The sequence below is a fragment of the Anticarsia gemmatalis genome, chromosome 22 (assembly GCF_050436995.1).
Source record: "Anticarsia gemmatalis isolate Benzon Research Colony breed Stoneville strain chromosome 22, ilAntGemm2 primary, whole genome shotgun sequence".
NCBI classification, from domain to species: Eukaryota; Metazoa; Arthropoda; class Insecta; order Lepidoptera; family Erebidae; genus Anticarsia; species Anticarsia gemmatalis.
In genome coordinates this window covers 5042474-5062797 of record NC_134766.1, presented here as the reverse complement: position 1 = coordinate 5062797, position 20324 = coordinate 5042474, and the positions used below count along the sequence as shown (strand labels likewise).

General features: G+C 34.5%; 1 protein-coding gene across 4 annotated transcripts in view; it reads right to left on the bottom strand.

Annotated features, from left to right (window-relative positions):
* Nucleotides 1–20324, bottom strand: part of Fak (protein tyrosine kinase 2 Fak) — a 197170-nt gene that overhangs the window by 173839 nt on the left and 3007 nt on the right. For 2 of the 4 annotated variants that reach the window (XM_076129596.1, XM_076129599.1), the window contains exon 2: nucleotides 18262–18295. The gene's annotated coding sequence lies outside the window, so the exon portion shown is untranslated. Of the gene's footprint in view, nucleotides 1–6114; nucleotides 6387–18261; nucleotides 18296–20324 lie in introns of those variants that run through there. The other 2 variants (XM_076129598.1, XM_076129595.1) reach the window with 1 other exon arrangement.

The following is a 20324-nucleotide window of genomic DNA, read 5'->3' as shown; positions in this document are numbered from 1 at the left end:
TTGAGCATAAAATTAATATGATCAGTGCATAAATAGCTGTTAGTGGGCTAAACTGGGTTAAACCACGTATGTTCCAATATCTTAGTCATACCAGTTTTGGTGAAGGACTTTATGAATTGAAATTGCGTTGAGATATCCCCTAAGGCTTCGAGCAGACGGACAGACTGGCGGCTTGGTGACTAATGTAGTAATTGTGTAGGAAACCAACCGTTCGACAACGTACTATAGTTTGGTATACGCAGACTTGCGTATATTCAGAACTAGGAATTCAATGGCTTAACGCACATACATACAATATACATACGTAATACCATACCTGTTATAACCAAAGGTGTCAACCGAAGTGTAGGTAATATACCCGCGTTTCGCTATTAACAAAGTTAGCCCCATGTAACAGGAAGTGGATCTATTGCCATATGTAATTTTTCAATAGTAAGTCGATTTCAAGTGACGTGTTTTAGCTCACGTTTGGTGTCAAAATTAATTTATGCTAACTTTTAACTTAGTTAATATAGTCTAAATCGTTCAAATTAATACTACAAAAGGCGTTAAAACCGTCCTTTAACAAAAAACCAATGTAAATTACCCAAGAGAAGTTGTTGTTACGAATTTTATCACGCAAAGTCGTCTGTCCGTCTGTCTGTACACAAGTGAGAGTTCTCTTAACTCTTATTAAGGATATGACAAATGACAAGTGTGTCGTAATCTCTCGTTAGTTATAACCGGCTTAATCGTTCACTTAAGCAATGTATTCAGTTTTGTAACGTTCACTAGTACTTGTAATATGTAATCTTGTAATGTTAGGACATTGGAGATATATTGGAATTAATTCACTGATAACTGCTTTCAAAATGATAGATTGACCACTCTATAGATGTTTTTTCCACTGTCAATAGTTATTTAAAACATTTTTCATACATGTTCTGAAAACATTTTTAAAGATTTTCGACGGATAAAACTATCTAGCGATAAAAAAATCTCGTTCTGTTAAAATTGTAAACAAATCTAAATTTGCTAAGACAGCTCTTAAACTACAATTGAATACTTACAGTAGGCCTTTTAGACCTGAATTATATCCTCTAATACCTTAAATATCCTTATAATACTAAAACAATATGAAATAAACATTCCTCTAAGAAACAAGATTACGAGCTCTCGAACTATAATTCATCAAATAGATCTAAATTGCCAGTACAATAAAACCGTAGGCAGCAAAACTTATCCAAGTAAATATTATTGTTTTCAATGATTTAGCTATTAAATAACAACGGCTTATTTCTCGGTATTCCCCCTATAGACTGCCTGGCGATAAATGCTCTTGTTTTCAAGTCAACAGACATTTTAATGCTCAATATATTGGCTATAAAACTTTAGAATTAACAGTACGTACTTATCCTTATTGAAGTTGGTTTTCATTTTAAACCAAAGTCGATATACAATTTTCGGATAGAAAAAAGTAAGAAGTGTTTGGGCTATAATGTAACCCGTGACATCTTAACTTTTTAGTACTGACGATGGCCGTGGAACAGTCTTTTGTGTTTCTCACGTTCATAATTGTCATAGAGATTGATGATAAAATAATTGAATCAAACGCTGAAGTTAATTCCAGAGAATTAGTAGAGTAAGTTGAAAATATATCATGTCCATTCATATAAGTTTCTAAAAAAAAAACAGTTTAAAAAAGTAAACCCAACTGAATAAAAAAAAATATAACTGTCAGATTGACAGATCGCAAACATTCCATATTCAAAATTATCCCGCCTAAACATAGACTTAAAATACTAACCTCTTATTTGTCTTCTTTCGCAAACAATATTATTCAATGGCAATTTATTTAAAAAATAACAATGCACGACGTTTATTATGTTGGACGATAAACCGCGGCATGTATCATAGAGGTCAATGAACCACCGCGGGGGTTAGACGCTACTGAAACACTTTATTTGCTATCATTATTGTACACATGTTTACTATTAAACCTTGTAATAGATTTTTTAGTAGATAATGGGTTAGAATAAACGTAATTATGAACCTAATTACTTATATCTCTGGAAATAATAATAGTCACAGATACGACAATGATTTTATAGCCGCCATTTTTATGAAAAGAAAAAAATAAGACGTCATTTTGTATTATAATACCAAAACATTGTTAGCGTTGATTTAGCTTAAAGATATCTAAAATAGTTATCAAGTATTTTTTAACCAATATTCGGAAATAACGTCCCATTTAAAGATTGAGATTTGACAAAATTGTAAAAATAAATTTTGGACGTTTTCATACTTCGCGTCTTACGAGTCAATTTCACCTCATTTGACATCTAAAAAAATATACATTTTATACATGTGACTAGTAGGTATGTATGGTAGGGATTTACTTCAAAACATCGCCAGTTAATCAGGAAACCACAGTCAAGTGTGAGCCGGCACTCGCTGTTACATGTAATACGGAAATCCCTAATAAATAAATCACTGAATGTCTAAACCGTAAATTATGTAATTTATAACTGTCTAGCAATGTAATAACTGTATCATTTGATTCGTAAAATATACAAATTATCAAATAGTGCACGTTGAAGCATAGACAACACGAAATCAAAGTCTAGTGCCGCGTCTGTCTGTCTAGTAGCAGTTAACTCGAAAATGACTGGACAGATTTTATAATCGGCTTTCATATCAATAGATAGTAGCAGAAGAGGAAAAACTATTGATTGGATCTGATTTCAAGCAGAGCGACTTTTACCGGGGTCTCCATTATGAAAACAAAATTTTCCCATAGAATCAATAAACGCAAGTAAAAACAAAGAAAAAATAAACCAATTAATACTCCAGTAAAAGACATTTACAAGTGCAAATTCTAACCAGAATTTACACAAAATCGTTCCATGAACATGTAAGTGTTGTATAATGCACTGAAACTAACACGTCAAACGATTGTCAACCCATAGACAAAACACGTACTGTTTTAAAAGAATATGTCAAACAAATCCAATGTTATCCAATCAATGTGTCGTTAGAGACGAGTGTCGATAACAAAACGTCGTATGTACTATGTCGTATGTAAACTTATGTATGTAAAACTATCTATATACCAGCTGACCTGCATGACTTTGAACATGTTTTTTTTATGATTATACACTAAAACCTTCCTAATAAATCTCAGATTCTCAGATTTTGAGTTTATAGCGAACAGACTGACAGAAACTTCACTTAAAAAATTGTAAGTAGTAAAGAGATTATTCAGCTCCCATAGCACCCACGGTGATGTAAGTCGCCTACAAGTTTCCTCGTAAAATTGCCTAAGATACCCGAAAAGATTTTTCACATTTAAACTAGTAGTTTCAGAGATTAGAGTGTTCAAATAAAGAAAAAAAACCTTCTTCACATGTTGATACATATTTCTAATATACAATAAACATGAGATTTATCGCAAATGACTTCTATATAAGTCTCCACAAGTAATGTAAGGGTGTCTGCAGATTTGCATCACGTTCGCGATTGAAACGTGCGATTAGACGCGGAAATAACGACACAACATATGGCGATAGTATTTAAATAGAACTCGATTTGTCTACAAATATATACGACTGCAGTTAGCCCGTACTCGTTTTATTATACTACTAAAATAATACGAAAGCATGGATATACTTGCAAATGCATGTTGCAAGCAATAACTGCTAAGTGTATTTTATTTAAACATAGAGACAGTTGACAGTATATAGATAAGTGTCAGTTAACCTATCTCCTGGATAAAGTGAAAGGAACTGTCAAAATTTCATCTAATATGCTATCTGAAACATAACCGAAAAATAGAAACCAGCCAATTGTTTTTTTATCACAAAGGATGTTTTTTGCGGCTACTACTGCTTTATCTTCTGATACTAGGAATAGGTGAACAAAGTCGTGGACCCAAGCCAGTTACAAAAGTTTAGTTTTAGCTTTTGTATTAAAATATCTATAGATAAGAGAAAAACACGTAACTGGTTAGAAAAGTTATTCAGTTAATCTTTACACTCAAAAATATAATGAAACATTCAATTTTGATTAATTATAACCTAAATTCTTATAAAGATGCCAATCGTTTATCAATCAATGTTATTAATGTTCCGAATCATTTCTTTAGACTTTTATATCTTTTATAACTTAGTATCATCGGATATAATGAAGCGGTCAATTCAAAGCATTCCTAAACGAACGTCAAAATGTCAAATTAATGTTTTAGCGATCGACAGGGTATCGACATGGCGAATATCGAAAAACGTAATCGTAATGTCGAAAGCTAAGTCTCGACTCTTGCTAGCTGGACTTTGGTTGCCTTAGACTAAAGGGGAACATTTCCATTTTCAAATAACTTTTTAAATTATTTTGACGTTTATGACAGATAATTTTTTGTCAATCTGTCAAAAATTTTTTCATTTATTTTTTCACTTTGGAAAACAGTCTCAGTAATGCTCTGTGCTGCTGCCAGTATGTGGGTTCTTCGTTACGATATCGTATTTATGACACATTATGACATATTGTCCACTCACAGGATAAATCATTACTGTTATTAATTAGCACTTCATCGTGCGTACACTGTTGACAACTTAACGAAAAGAGAAATAATAAACACGGTCAGGCTTATAAATAGATGGCCGGTTTTTCCGTATTGGATACGAAAATCAGCGAAACATCGTGTCCGAGTTTCAAAAATATAATTAATTTATAAATTTTATTACTTATTCCTTTGAGAAAAAGCAAAATCTACACTTAAAAAGATCTTTTTACATTGATTATATGCTCCCTCTAGACCCAAAAACACAATTCACTATACAACCTTACCCGTAATCCAAATTATTTTAGTTTGCTATAATTCAAACGGAAAGTTTAACATACCATTCCCAGGTGAAAAGATAGATACATTTTGAACCAAGCAATATAGAACAGTAAATATCCAACAGTTCTAGATCCTAAATAAAAACCTCTACAATAAAATTAGAATTTGCGTATCTAAAATGACGTATAGGTCTCATAGGACCTTCATAAAATAGACCTAACAGTAAAGCGTACCCCTACAAGAATTTATTGCTTAGCCAATATTCTATGAACGCGAACACAATACGTACAATTTGTTTGCCCAAATTGAAGTCTAGAACATTCTCACAAACATACGGATTCAATTGATTTCCATTATTTAAATTTTCCATAAATCAATGCAATACCTATATTAATAAGTACCTACCACAGATTACAAACGTCATTCTCTCGTTCCTTTAAAAAAACGTTCAGAAATTAAAAAATATATTGTCGTTCGGAAACGTGAATAAAAATAATTCTATAAATTATCGTTAATGTATGTTTCATTGGGTTATTACGCAAATTAAATGGAATTTTATATACTTTATACACTTATAAGTCATTGTTATTATTTATTTACCCCATACCAGGTAAAGTCAACGAATCATCACTTGCATGAGGAAATAATAACGTCTTTCGACATAATAATTTAGTAAAATAAATGTAATTACTGTTCATACAATTACTAAAATAAAAGCATCGTTTTTATTACATTGGTCCCGTTCTTATGAAAATCTCCTTCAGGATTATTATCGTAATATTCCTCCGTCAAATTCTAAACAAGTCCCGAGCTTCGTCAATTTAATTTGAATGAGGCATGCCTGAATAGATCCCAATTCTGGAGAGCCCTTCAAAGCTTATAAGCCAGTTTGTCGGAACATCGTAAACATCCGATCCTTCGTCAAACAAGCAATTAATTAGTAAAATACACCGCAGACATCCCACTCGAGCACTCCAATACAAACCTAATCACTTCAACATCGATCTTTAACTTATCCACATCTTCAACCCGAGAGCTTTAAAACTAAAACGACAATTATTTTTGATAAACGATTCAACTTTCTGCGGCGCAGTTTGTTCAAATGCTCGAAGGTTTTATTAAATAAACGACAGAATCCCGGGAACTTGGCCAAAAATATTTATTTGCACGTATTCCAAGTATAAACGCTTTCTTTTTTCAATAAATTAGGTAGTGTCCGACGAACGTACCGTAATCCGGCTCCATTTGTCGAGGAAATAAAAGCTTAAATTGTAAAGTGAAAATATTTATAAACAAACCAATGCGCAAAACTTTGTATTCACATCACACACTCACTAAACTATGCACTAACTTCGTTAAATGCGACATACAAAAATTCAGCACTCGATACACTATTTTATTATTTTCAGACACTTATGTTTCCCGCACGCATGCCGAAACCTTCGGCGAACGTTCGTCATACGAAACCTACCGCAACGCGGCGCCTGTTATCGAACGAATATTCCCGAACGGGGGGATGTGGCGACGCGGGCGGTGGTGCCGGCGACCGGCGTGGCACTGCGGCTGCCGGCCGGCCGCGTGTAGCCCGCACCGCTCCGAAACCTTACGACCTAACTCGCCACGTTCACTACCAAAAACACCCTTACGTATAAAGAAACAGGGTCCCAAATCGAGCACCACCAGCCAAGAGCGCCAATCGATGCTCCTGGAACAGGACAACAGATCTTTCCGCCTCCGCTCCCGTCACGTGACCAAAACGGCCGTAGCGAAATTTTCGCCAATTTCGCCGGCAACAACAGCCGCGAATCGATTGCGAAACGAAGCGTAATTTTAATAAGCAAATCGACATATTGAAACGCAGCAGCATCTCGAATTTCATTAGGCAATCGAATAAAACTCGAATACTTTAGCGGCACATGTGCAATAAACAGGCTATAAACGGTAAAAATATGGAATCCTTTTACCATAATTTTCTTTTTTTAAATTGTGTGCGTTTGACGTCGCAATAACTTGCAAAGAGTTTTTTTATGCTCCATAAAATGTGTGTCAAACTGATACATTTTTAGTAAGCAACATTTACAAATTAATGGAGGTGCAAATAAACGTACCAACAAAAATACAGGCTGAGGAAAGTTGGGTAGGCGGCGAGAGAAAAATAAATCCTTATTACGGTCAGATGGAAAAGGTAAATAATAAGGAAAGATTGCAGAACAGTAAAGCTGAATGGGCAGGATATGAGTCCACCCACCAGTTTGCCCACGCAACAACGCCTCAATCACTTTCATATGAAATACATACAATTTCTCAGACGTTGATATGAGTTTAAAAAAGTTAAGGGTCAACGGTAATCTGTTTGTTAGTATAAAAATAACACAAGTGATAAAGATAATTAAGTGCGGAACATTAATGTGTTGTTTTATAATAAGGTATAAACACATCAGCATTTTTTTTTCTTAAATATTGGCTCTACTTTTGACGTTTACCACAGATGCACTGACACTATCTGTCAAAAATGTCAAAATGATTGCGCAACGCATAAAAACATTCTATAAATCCAGGTACAGTTTTCTTGATCGTATACAAGCCGCATATTTGCATTCATCGGTGTATCCATGACTATCTTATTTCATAGCAAACACGAGAAGGCTTGTGTTACCGTCACTACGTATTCTGTATTTGCAAAACATTCCGCTTTTGACGTGGAATCGAAGCCTGAAGTTCCGCTCTCTAGCTTGTATTTATTTTATTAATGTTATGCTTCTTGGTTTATAATTTTAATCAAGGAGCGAATGTTTTAGTCTCTACATTTATTAACTTTGTTGAATCTACTAGCATTTTAGTAGCTATGATACACCTCAATACAGAATTTTTGCTTAGAAGCTCAGTAAAAAGAAGGTTTTGGTTTACCTCCACAAGTATAAGTTTAAAAGAATAGCGAATGTCACTGCTATCACATTGGATTTAAAAACATACGTTTTTTTCTGCATCAAATTCCTAATCATACCAAATTCTAATTGGTCGTAATTATTCATAATAAAGTAAGAAGTTAATACTTTTTTCTGTTCATTCATAATTTTCGGCAGCTGATGACTTTTTAACCTGCGAATCCAGCAAAGCGATCAAAATTGTATCCTAGCGTTAATTCTATAGATAATAATTTTCTGCTCAGACTTTAATGGTGTTCGTCAAGGAAGTGTGAGGAAGAAGGTTATAAAACCAGCATTAAGTCTATCTATCAGTGACATTACAACGATGTCTAATCTGTGGCGCGTGAGGAGTATGGTAATGTTCCACCAGATCGTTTATTATGGAGACGACGGCCAATCTCAACAGACTATTATTCCCTGTTTTGATTAATTACCTAGACTAGATAATTTGGTTAGTGTTAATAAGATTTATATCTTCTTCCATCTAGTTTTTTTTATAAAAGATAGTTTCCTAATGAAATAATGGAAATAACTTTTACAGGCACTTTTTCAAACAGATATTTTTTAAACATATCTCCTGTCAAAATCTTGGAAAAGTAGAAATAAATTGTCGGTATAAGCTAAATCGTAGTAGGTATAAGCTTCAAAATGTAGCTGGACGATATTGACAGTAATACATAACACTTTGCTATTTTAATTCTCTTTTACGCGTGAACTGAAAAACAACATTATATTTATAGTTTCAAGAACAATGACACTAGGAAAAAACCATACCAATATAGGAATTAAATCAGTCTCTTCCTCTATAAAACACGCCATTTCTAAAAGGGCACATCTCTAAACAAAGCCCTAAGATTTATACCATTTTAAAAATAGCACATCAAATTATAAAACATAGAATCCCACACGCATTATTTAACAAACATGAGTCCTCCATCTTTGTTTGTATGTACAAAATTCCGGGAAAGCGTTAACCGCGACGCGATTGCGAATTGTGAACCGTACGACAAAGAATCGCTGGTTTAAAAGAAACCGTTCCGCTCGGTAGTTTGGTGCCGTGGGAATGTTAGACTAAACTAGGTGTAAAGGTGCATTCATAGCGAAATATGAGAAAAACATTAGAATCAGAGATTGAGTACAAAGGTTTCCTATTCCTCCAGGAATAAGAAAAAAATTGGAACGTGTTTACTAATTCGATAATGACAAATCAAATCAAAGATGTCTGCGTGGCGTTAAAAGGGGGAGGCTTTTGTCTTGCAATAGATAGAGAAAAGCTATGTATGATGACGATGCTCCAATTAATATCCGTTTTCTAAATATAGCAACAAGCTAGTATGCAAAAAGAGCAGAATAAGTGCAAGAATTATCGTGTGCAACGTGCGGGTGACGGAAACGTAACAACGACGGTGTCCTTTCGATTCGCTAACCAATCATATCTATAGGTCGAACTTACAGTAATATAAGCTTAAACTTTGCTTTAATTCCTGTCAGTACAACCAGGAACTATACTCCAGTGCCTAGGTACAGAATACAAGTAAATAAGGAAACTAAACTAAGGAATGCAATAACAAAGTTGTATTTCTGCAAATGAAGTACCTATTCAGTTCAGGAAAACCTAACCATATTCACAGTTAGAAAAACATACTTTATGATGTATCTTTACAAAAATACATCATCAAACTAAATTAAAAGTAGCGGACCCAGCCCAGTAGGCGTTATTTCACCAAAACTTTGAGCCCAATCACAATATTTAATTATTTTTATTTACTTCTCCCCGAAATATGATCATATTTTAACTATATTACATCATACATTAATAAAGTCAATAATCACTTCATTAGTGAAAACTGCACGAAACTCTATTCAGTAATTACTAAATTTATCGCGAAAAAACACAGTCTTTTCATGGGACTGTGTTAAGTGTGTTATAAAGTATGTAGTTAATAATAGTGATGATAGATTAGTCTTTCTGGAAAAATACATAACACATAAAACAAATTACCTCAAGAACGCAAACAAAAAGTTACTCGAATCTAAATTAAAATTTCTCACATGTAATCATAACTCGGATTGCACAGATGGGAGATGCCTTTACCCCATTAACTTTAACATTGCATTGTGCACTCTAACACTGGGTAATTAAGCTTTATTTCCTTTTAACCGCTATGCATTTACATCGAAATGTTTAAATGAGGAGGTATTTACATGGGACGACACGATTGAAGTGTGTTGCGAGTTTACCTGTTTTGGTAAGTAACAGTAGGATTTAGAAAGAGTTACTAGGTAGTGTGGGGCACTGGTGCTTAAAAAAAAATTAGGATCCACTACATTTAAACTCTTAGACCCAAATAAAAAAAATGTTGATCAGATTCTGAGACCCTTTGAGCTTGGGGGCTAAGACACCGGACAATGTTGAATAGCTGCTTAGAATGTACCGAAAGTTAAAGTAGCTTAGTAATCAGGAATAAAGATAGTTGTGTCTGTTTGTAGAGCTCCCGCATGATTGCAAAATCAGATACAGAAATTTTACAATTCCGCAAGCTGATGCAACTGCAGCTGTCCATTTATTTCAAGTTCACAGTTAATAGATTTCTATGAATCTTTCCCAAACAAGCAGTGTTCACAGTTAACTCATTTCTATGAAGCTTTCCTAAACAAGCAGTAAGCAATCATTAGAAACACACATCTACAATTTAATTTGTAACTCTAAAAGGCAATAATAAACCAACAATCCGGATTGATTTTAAGAGGATAAATAAGTCATACAACATCCATAATACAGGGATAATAGAATGGTGAATCTAATATAGTAAATCTTGTATCGGTGCCTTATGAACAAGATAGTATTTTTTCAGCCTTTAAAGACTAATTAAAAGCTAAAAATGTACACGAACACTTATCCCAAACAAGTACTTCGGTCCCCAGATCGTGTCGTGTAATTAAAAAGCCCTGTTATTGTGTTGTTAGCCCGATAACGGTCGTCAGCTGTTGCCCATTACGTTATTATGATAAGTGAACAGATTAGCCAGGGCCCATGCGCCCGCACTTTATCTTTTGATAGAAAATTTCTTCACAAATATTTACATTAGCCTGGGAACATGATGGATTACTTTTTATAAGGGAACGGACAGAAGTTCGTGTTTGTTTTGGACCGGTGTGAAGTTTGAGTTTGGGAAGTTGGGAAGTTTATTTTGGTTTTGATAACCACTTAGGCCGCTACAATACAAAGATTGTATAAGCAGTTATCATTCTGAATATTCGTTAAATAAAATAAAAATATGTTACAAAACAGTTTTTTTTTAATTCTATCGTATGGTTCGTGGTCAACCTAGTGTCAAAGTTGTTAAAGCCGCCCGAAAAGTTTTTGACATGTCATAACGACTGTCTCCGTAAACAACTACCGAAACCGACTTTTTACGTGCCCTCCGAAGAGTGAAGACGCGAATTCAAAAACCTATCTATAGAATGACCGCGCCAAGGGTTTAAATGGCTACTACTCCGAAACGTAAACTTTCTGCATTAAATTTAAACTAGACTCTAGCGTAATCATTAACCAAATTCCTATGCCTATTAAAAATAAATCTTGTTTTCCACTAAATGCCTATAAACCTTTCCCACACAAGTACTAACCAGTACTACAAAACACATCCACAGTGTAATTTGGTAACTCTACAAGGAAATATTTCATCAGCTGTAATTTCAAGCAAGTGCTACATATTTTCAGCAGCTGGGACATTCACCAAGGCGCTGTAACTGCCATCATCCATCTTTTTACACCCTCAGCTAACCTCTTCCGCTTATAATATGTAAATGACTAGCGACAAGGAAAATGTAATTATGTTAGCTACGTCACTCATAATCAGGGTGAACAATAAAAGTAGGTAAATTTTACTTGTCTAGTCTTTAGTTCTAAAATTCCAGGAAAATAACCTGATTTCCACAGAGTTTTATCTAGTTTAAGGTTTCATTTATAAATAACTAGTGAATAACTAGTGATTTTCTATTTACTTTCTTTCGAAATTAAAATAATAATTAAACGTAATTTTTTCAGACCTCACTTATTTTCCAAAGTAATTTCTGCGTGAACAATATAGTTTTCAATAACAGTTTGTTTTACAATAATCTCCACAGAATTCTGAATCTGTCATAAAATCTTAAAATAGCGAAATTCTTCAGAAAAAAATACGGTTAAAAATATGACTATAGATAAAAAATATTCAGCTCTTATAATTTGAGACAAAAATGAATATCGTCAACTCGTCCCCCGGGCGTCGTGTGAAGCGAACGGACCATTCAGGGAGTAGGCAGAAACCAAAATATATGAGACGTCCCAAGAATGTCATAATCTATTTGATTTGACGGAGAAATAATGAAGGTCTGACGCAGGTTTGAAAATGCACAGGAGATATTCAATATGAAAATCTTAAACTGTTTGTGCCTAGATGTTAAAATGTAAATGAATAAAGAATTAGAAAATCTTTTACAAACATCAGTTAGTTTATTTCACAGTCGCCTACTATTTAAGTTCTCGTGATATTACTATTATAACACTGATCTAGGTGCCAAATAATATCTAGCAAGAGATCAAAAAATGTTAACAAAGATTAGTCTCCTTCATCAGACAAAAGAGACACCGAGAAGATTTCAGGCAGACATATACTATAAACCCACATCCTATCAACACCTGAGCCAGGACCGTTCTCGCTGAATTTTAGGGGTGGTTTCTTCTTAAATATCTAAAGTAAACAGCTAAAGCCATTAACTTCTATTTGACATTCATTTAAATTCGTGGGAAGATACAAAGGCTGACATTTTACGTTACCCCTATACTTAGGCTGTTTTTTTTATGAATAAACTAGCCTTTAGACAGTAATTCTTCATTAAAAGTAACAGTCTTCGCGAGTTTAATCCCACCATCACTTCCAAGATATTACGGTCTTACACACATGAAAACATAACCTCTTCACAAATCTAATGCAATAACACCGTTGAAGAGCCGTGCGAATCCATTGTAAAGCAGTACTGTTATTGAACTCATTATAGTTAATTACATCGTTATTAGTGAGGTCACCGGTACTGCTACTGTACCTATATTCCGTTAATATATCGTTTATTCTTCCCATTAATTTAATGGTTAGTAGTATATCATGAAGTCATTTCTATAGTAATATTTTCTTTGTTATGTTATATGCAGTCATCAACATAGTTCTTATAATACCTACGCTCGTAGGATTTAAAGCCGTTGAAGCAAGCTTTTTCTATTCAGCATTTATAAATGGTTACAAATATTGGTCAAAGATTGGCATAGGTAAGTACGGGAATATCAAAGTTTCAGTGCTGAAACCTATTTCCGAAATGAGCGTTGCGGATTCGTGTCCAGAATTTAGCAGGATGTTTTTTTGGATTGGATTTGATGTTCGAACCTTTTGGGGATTATGTTCCTCTCTTTTTTGGCGTAATGCACATTGTCTACAAAAATAAAGCACTTTGTAAAATAAATATTTTTTTTAATGTTGTATTGCCTATGTTCCAACTAAGGTGGTCTCCTCGTGACTAGCATATAATTCTATACACGGCATAATTCCCAAGAACCGGGGCAATTTTTACATAATTGTACTACACTAGAAATAGGTGTTTATCATAAAAACATGTACAATAAAAGTGATTAATATCACGTCACAGCTAGGTGTGAATGTATGACCTACAAAAGGTCTTTAGTTAACTAGTTTTTCTAACTAAAACCATAAATGGAAGGCCGCCATTACGAATACGCACCTGACTTTTACTATGAATCAATAACATAGTAATTTATACTGTTTATAATAACTTAGAGGAAGTTACTTATACACTTAGGTAGTAGTCTAGCAACTATGCAATATTAAGGGCTATGTAAAATTATTCATACTTACTTTTTCATATTGTAAAGGACTATAATCTAGAACGTCCAAACCAGACTTGAAAAAATATTTGCCGGAACTATATCGCTCCATTTAAATATTGCTGCAGACGGTAGAGAAAAAGTTACAAACTAAACAAAATAATACAACCCGAATAGAAATCTAAACAGCTTCCTATAAACGCTTAGTTACTTTAGAAAATTAATTCATAATATTATCAAACCTATAAACACAGTGCAAGCTCTGAGTAGTTATACTATGTTTTGTCACTTCCAATCAATTTTGAAAAAGACAAAACGCTATATTAATCATAGCTTACTCGTTTATTGGTACGACAGTTTATAAAATTATTTTCACATTAAATCATCGCATCTCGATCAGAAAGTCATAAAGGGCAATTAAGATGTTATCTTAAGGATACAGGAGCAACCACCTGTGCAGATTTTCAACTAAGTACGATAAGCGATCTGCTAGCGAGGCAGAATAAGGCATTTACCTTAGCCAGTCTGTGGTCAGTGGACCGTGTGAGATTGTTCATGTAACGTAAGCTATTGTTATCTTGTCGATGGTCTGATACAGTGGCGTGACGTGTACTAAGACTGTTTATATTAGGTTTGACTGCAAGTTCTTCCGTGTGGAAATGATAAACATATCACACCTGATTAAATCGATGTAGGTAATTAGCGTTTGGAAAGAGTGGCTATTTCTTTTTCTTCTTATAAGACCATGAGCCCCTTGCCAACCTGGTGATAGATTCAATAATTTATTGTAAATGTGTTAATTTCTTAACTTACAGAATATACTTACTTCTGTTTTTTTTTTATTTTAATTTTAACAAAGATAGTTTAACGAAATCAGCTAGCTGTAGTATTTTCTATTGGCCTTAAAATAGGTTCAGTAGTTTAGTTTCGTAGATAATTCCCTACAAATTACAGAGTTTACATATCCATTATTTATAGTTAGGTAGAATCGATGACTAAACGGTCGGTAGCAGATAATTTGATCTACCGTTGACCTGTACAATGTTCGCAATGAACCGTATAGTGGCGCGTCATGATTCATTTTAGACTTATTAACCTGATTAGAGTTCAAGAGTATACTATTTCGGACGTTTTGTTGAGAAACTTGCTTTAATAATGTTGATCGGCGTAATTGGCGGCAATAAATATCTCTAGCGTATTTTATAAAAAGTTTAGTTATAAGGATATTACTCTTAGTTTATTCACATAGAAGGTTCCAACTGTTTCTCTTCCTAGCAAAAAGGCAATTAAGGGATTGAGAGTCCTACCCCCGGTTTCTGAAGTACATTTAGCGGTAGTTTATCTATTCAATAGCGTTATGCTCATATAAAAATAACAGTTTGAATAGTTAAACTACCGCTAAATGTGCTTCAGAAACCGGACATTAGACTGGCGATGGGTTGACCTATTGTCACTACTTTATATAAGTACCTTCATAATATTGTCTTAACGTGGCATCTTGTAACTTTATAAGCTTACTGTCTACCCCGTACTGGGAAGAACGACATGAATTTAAAAGAAATCATTTATTTTTTTCTACTGGGTAATATAATGAATGCGAAAGTTTGAAACGATGTATGAATAGATTTTGCTGGTATATTTTAACTGTTTTACTATTAAACGTCGCGTAAGATCAGATTAGTTATACAGTGTTCTGTCACTTTCAATCAATTTTAAAACTGTATATGAGTGAAAAAGACAAAACACTGTATAACCTAATCAGAGCTTACACGTTTATTTTATTAGTTAAACTATTTTTATAACCCGTATTAACATACATACATTACGTGCAGAAGCTAACACGAAATAACATTCCAGGTAGAGCATAGGTACATACTTACTACAGGTATTTATTTATATCTTTATACCATGTAAAACTTAACATAACATTTCCCTTTTTCATGGAAAGCTTCACCTAAATTACGGCTAAAATGTTTTGTACAGAATATGTATTCATTATTTTAAAAATAATTACTGTACGTGACTCATATTTCAGTCTCACTAATGATACACACAGCCGGTGTTACCAACATAAAAATATATCATTTATTGCTCATTAAAATGTTGCCATAATGTCCGCATTATTTTGTTTATTATAGCAATCTAAATGACAGAGTGATGATTACTATACAATTAAGAGCTAACTTACACCCCTGAATCTGCTTGCGTTAAGGTTAATAAATAAAGTTCTCTATTAATATACTTTTGTCACAATATTAGGTCACATTTTAAGATTTTTTCTAATGATAGTTATTTATTCAACTCCTTATAAACCAGATTAACCTATTCTTATCTGCCCAAATTTATTTTCCATATAAGTACCTACCAAAATATCCCATATCTTTGTTGTTACTGCTTGGGCAAACAAACGTACAAATATCAGCAATATACAATAGTATACGCAGTGTCATTGTTTCGCGCGCTAATCCGAGCGCATCCGATCAGTGACTAATCGATTACAATGCGAATACAAAGAACCGCGTGACTTATGTCCGATACTCGAACATCAGCTGTGCGTAATCGTCATAATCGATTAGTAAATCGATTTGGAATTAAAAAACGGTTATGGTTTTAACAAAAATCCATCTTTCCGAGTCAAAGGTTAGAGATTTTTTATAAGATTAGCCTCTAGCTCAGGCCGGGGGGACTATTAATTTCCAAATTAATTAAAGTCGAGGCATATGTACCATATACCATACCTGTGTGCTAGATCTAAAAATAACAGCCTCGAAAGATCGTGTAATAAAAAACCTTAATTCGCAAAACATCCTTCCATTTTTTCCTTCCAAAAAGCAATCTAAGGGTGAGTATAGACTACAACATTTTCTGGAGCATTTCTGTGTAATGTAACGTTCTTACGAATGATACAATACAGGCAAAAGCTCAGTTTCCAAAGCATTTCCATGTAATGTAACGTTTCTGCGAATGCTCGGCGTTGTGTTGCGGACCGCGTGCGTCTTTCGTCCCTCTCCCTCCGCGTCACCCCGCAACCGCGCATCGCCCGCACTCGTGGCTCGACGAAATGTTACACCAATACGCTCGACGAAATGTTACACCAATATGCTCGTTGGTTTGTAACAAGAGGCCTGCGTGCTCGACGTTTAGTTCGTAAGAGGATGATACACTAGAACATATCATAGAGCGGCTCGTTGTTCTGTTACAAGTAAATGTTGTAGTCTATACTCACCTTTAGCTAAATCTAATTCGTAGAAATAAGAACAACAGTCCTCAATCTAGCTCGTACGTGTTCAAGCGTCGTCTTTTTGTGGGTCAGCAGGGCGGCGCCTAATTACTACGAGTACGGCTTCGTAGACAAACGCAAAAACAAGGGTTGCGGAATACCGCAGTATACTGTTCTATATGGCAACACTCGCAACTTTGAGATGCAACACGGAATTGTAATTGAAAACAGAACATTGATATGAATTATGAAACACTTTTTGGCTTTGTGAAAACATGTGAATCATATCTACGAAAGCACACGAAAGTAAAGAATCTCAGTTAACAATTTTGTGCAGGTTACTTGAGATAAGAGATTTGGCGCGCATTGGATGGGAACCATGCTATTATTATCAATGCAATATTTGATTTATATCCAGTATAAAAATATTTGTGTCCACAGATAGTAGTCCACATAAATTAGGGCACGTATTTTATACACGAACCAACTCTTGTCAGATATTCTTGTGCATTAAAAGTAAAAAGTATCAAAGAGGAAGATGATATGTGTTGATTTGCTCGCATTTTGTCTGGCACACGATATGATTAGTAATCTGTATGCGTATGAAGGAATACCACGTTTTTAGCACTGATCAGTGATTACGTTATACAGAATCGTTTTATTTCGACAAACACAAAGGAGACTTCTCTCTTAAAATTCTGACTCTCTTTAAAAAAATATATTTGTTGATGTGATCTGTGTGCGAAAAGCAGAATTCATTCAGGCATACTTATACTTGATAATGATTTTCATATTTTTATTCCATTACGTAAATCGTTTCTTTATAACACGCGCAAAAATATAAAGTAAAAGAAAAAATCTTTAAAAAATGTAGGATGTTACATTAATCTGTGGAAGGACTGGGGGTCAAAGGAAGGAGAAATAAGGAGAGGACTTGATGCATTTTAATTAGAATCTTCTACGATCACGCAAATCTTCGAGATTCATTAAGGCATCTGGAAGTTTGTTCAAGGATTCATATTTTCTGGAAAATGGAATTAACAATAAAAATATAAATTACTAAACGTAAATGGATATTTTTACACTACGTTATCTATACGAGGACGATACTCCATCTTCTTATCGTTTGGTTAATGGTCAACCTAGTGTCAAAGTTGTTCAAGCCGCCCGAAGGTCTTGACGCGGCTTTGATACTCCATCAACATCAAATCATAAAAATAGTCGTGCCAAATAGCCCCAAAAACAGGTCATAAGAATTAAAACATCTAGAAAAATCTAGACTCTTTGATGTTTTCGTAAACAGTATACAAGTTCACAAACAAATCGTAACTGGTGCGAAATTTTAATGCGAACTCGTAAAAGACGTAATGAGACAATGTTTTACAGCTACTCGTTGCTATGTGATTATAAAATTACTTACCAACTGGAGCGAGTTGTTCGCAGGAATATATCACCTGGAAACAGAGGAACACGTTAATTTGCTTCAAAATGAGGCCACAGTGTTCTTGGGGATTAGAGTAAAGTATTTGTAGAAGTATTTCTTGGACTGTCAGCGTTGAAATGGTTGGAGTGTCAAAGTTATGACTGTTACAAGCCTGGAGCCCAGAAAATCAAAATATACAATTGCATAATCTTCTTTTTGTATGGTTAGTGGTCAATCTAGTGTCAAAGTTGTTTAAGCCCGAAGACATTGCGTAATAATTTAACGTATAATGTTGGCATTGTATAAAGAGCAAGGGTTTTAAAATGATGAACTACTAACGTCATTTATAGATTTAAAGGGTATCTTATATCTGAATTGTCTAACAATCTTTATTCTCATTTTCTTCTCTTTCTATCCGAAGAAAACACACCGCGTAAAAATTATACTTTATTTTTGTGTGAACGTAGAAACCACGACAAACATAAAACTGGACAAGCTAACAACTGGATAGTCCCGCTGGCCCATTTCCAGGCGACACCGCAGGAAATGACGCGCCGACTGCTCCAGCCGACACCATTCCACGCCATTCATACTGGAAAGTAGGCTGTATCACTTTATTGTATTGGGGATATGAGAATTTTTGTTAAAAGAATTACTTTATATTTTGACACTTTTCGTAACATTTTTCATACTGCCGGTGCAGGAAATAAAGTAAATATGAAACCAGCCTTGCCTGTCAATATTCACAAAGAAGAGACCTAAAGAAGAGACCTAAACATGGGGTTACCAACAATAAAACGCATTTTAAAATCTAATCAATACATCATTTATTTTTTTATTGTGTCAACTGACACTTTTCCACTAATCATAAATTGTCACCAGCATCTCTCACCCCCAGTTTCTAAGGTACATTTAGCGATAGTTTATCTATCCAATAGCGTTTGAGCTGACATATAAACATGACTAGAATAGATAACTACCGCTAAATGTGTCCCAGAAACCGGGCATCAGTCATATAGCTCAATAGAAGTCTCAAGAAAGTTCAACAAGGGAATTTACTTAAATACCGGCTGCATTTCAAAGAATCCTATTTCTCAAACATTCCAGACAATAATAAGAATAAAATAGCAGTGTTTAAATCCTCGGTAGATCTTCAGTAGGAGCAGTGAACCGCTGTTAACAGCATTATTACCAGTCGACAGCATTTGAAAAAGAAAAAGTGCGGATAAATTGAGCCCCGTTTAATAGGATGCAGGGAAGCCGGCGCAAATCGTTCGTAGTTAATACACGGATGGAGCTTTGTATGTTTGCTGTTTTACATTGTTTTGTGATTAAAACATATTGTGTGAGTTTTGATCCTTATTTGCTTCAAAGGAGCAATTTAGAATCTTGGATTTGATAAGATTTTTTACCATTAGATAACTTCATTTAAGACATAATTCAACGTTTTCACAAATGTTTTAAATTCCTCTCGAAGTTCAGATGCTCGGTTTATAGGTTCCATTCTGTCCCGAAGAAAACTATCAGTGATCGTTGACCGAATAGTGAGTGGCAATGGCTACAAAAAATGAACTTAGATATTTCTGTAGCGCTACCATGAGTTGGTAACTATAGTCTCCCGGAGACACTGTAGTTCTCGTAAAACTCGAACAGCGCCTCTAGCGGATAGTTAAGGTACCAAAATTGCTACCATGGGTCGCCATATTTAATAACGTGTAGTTAAATTAAACAACAGTGAATGTAGATTGGCTTTGTCGTTCATTCTTTCCCTATTTGAGCCCACTGTTGTAGTTGCGTTCTCACGTTAACTACTCTAGTTTTTAACTACGCCAACTCATGGTAGGGCTACTGTAGTATACGAGTTAAATTGTCGAGTTATTTTTTCAGCACGTTTTTCCTACATACAGATCACGTATATTCCCATGAGGAAGAAGCTTACTTAGCTATGAATTGTCACGGACTTTATTCCCTACAGACTTCTTTTGCTTCTTCAACATTCATAACGTCATAATGTGCGATATCTTTGAAAACGAAAGAACTACAGATAGAAAAAGAATTGG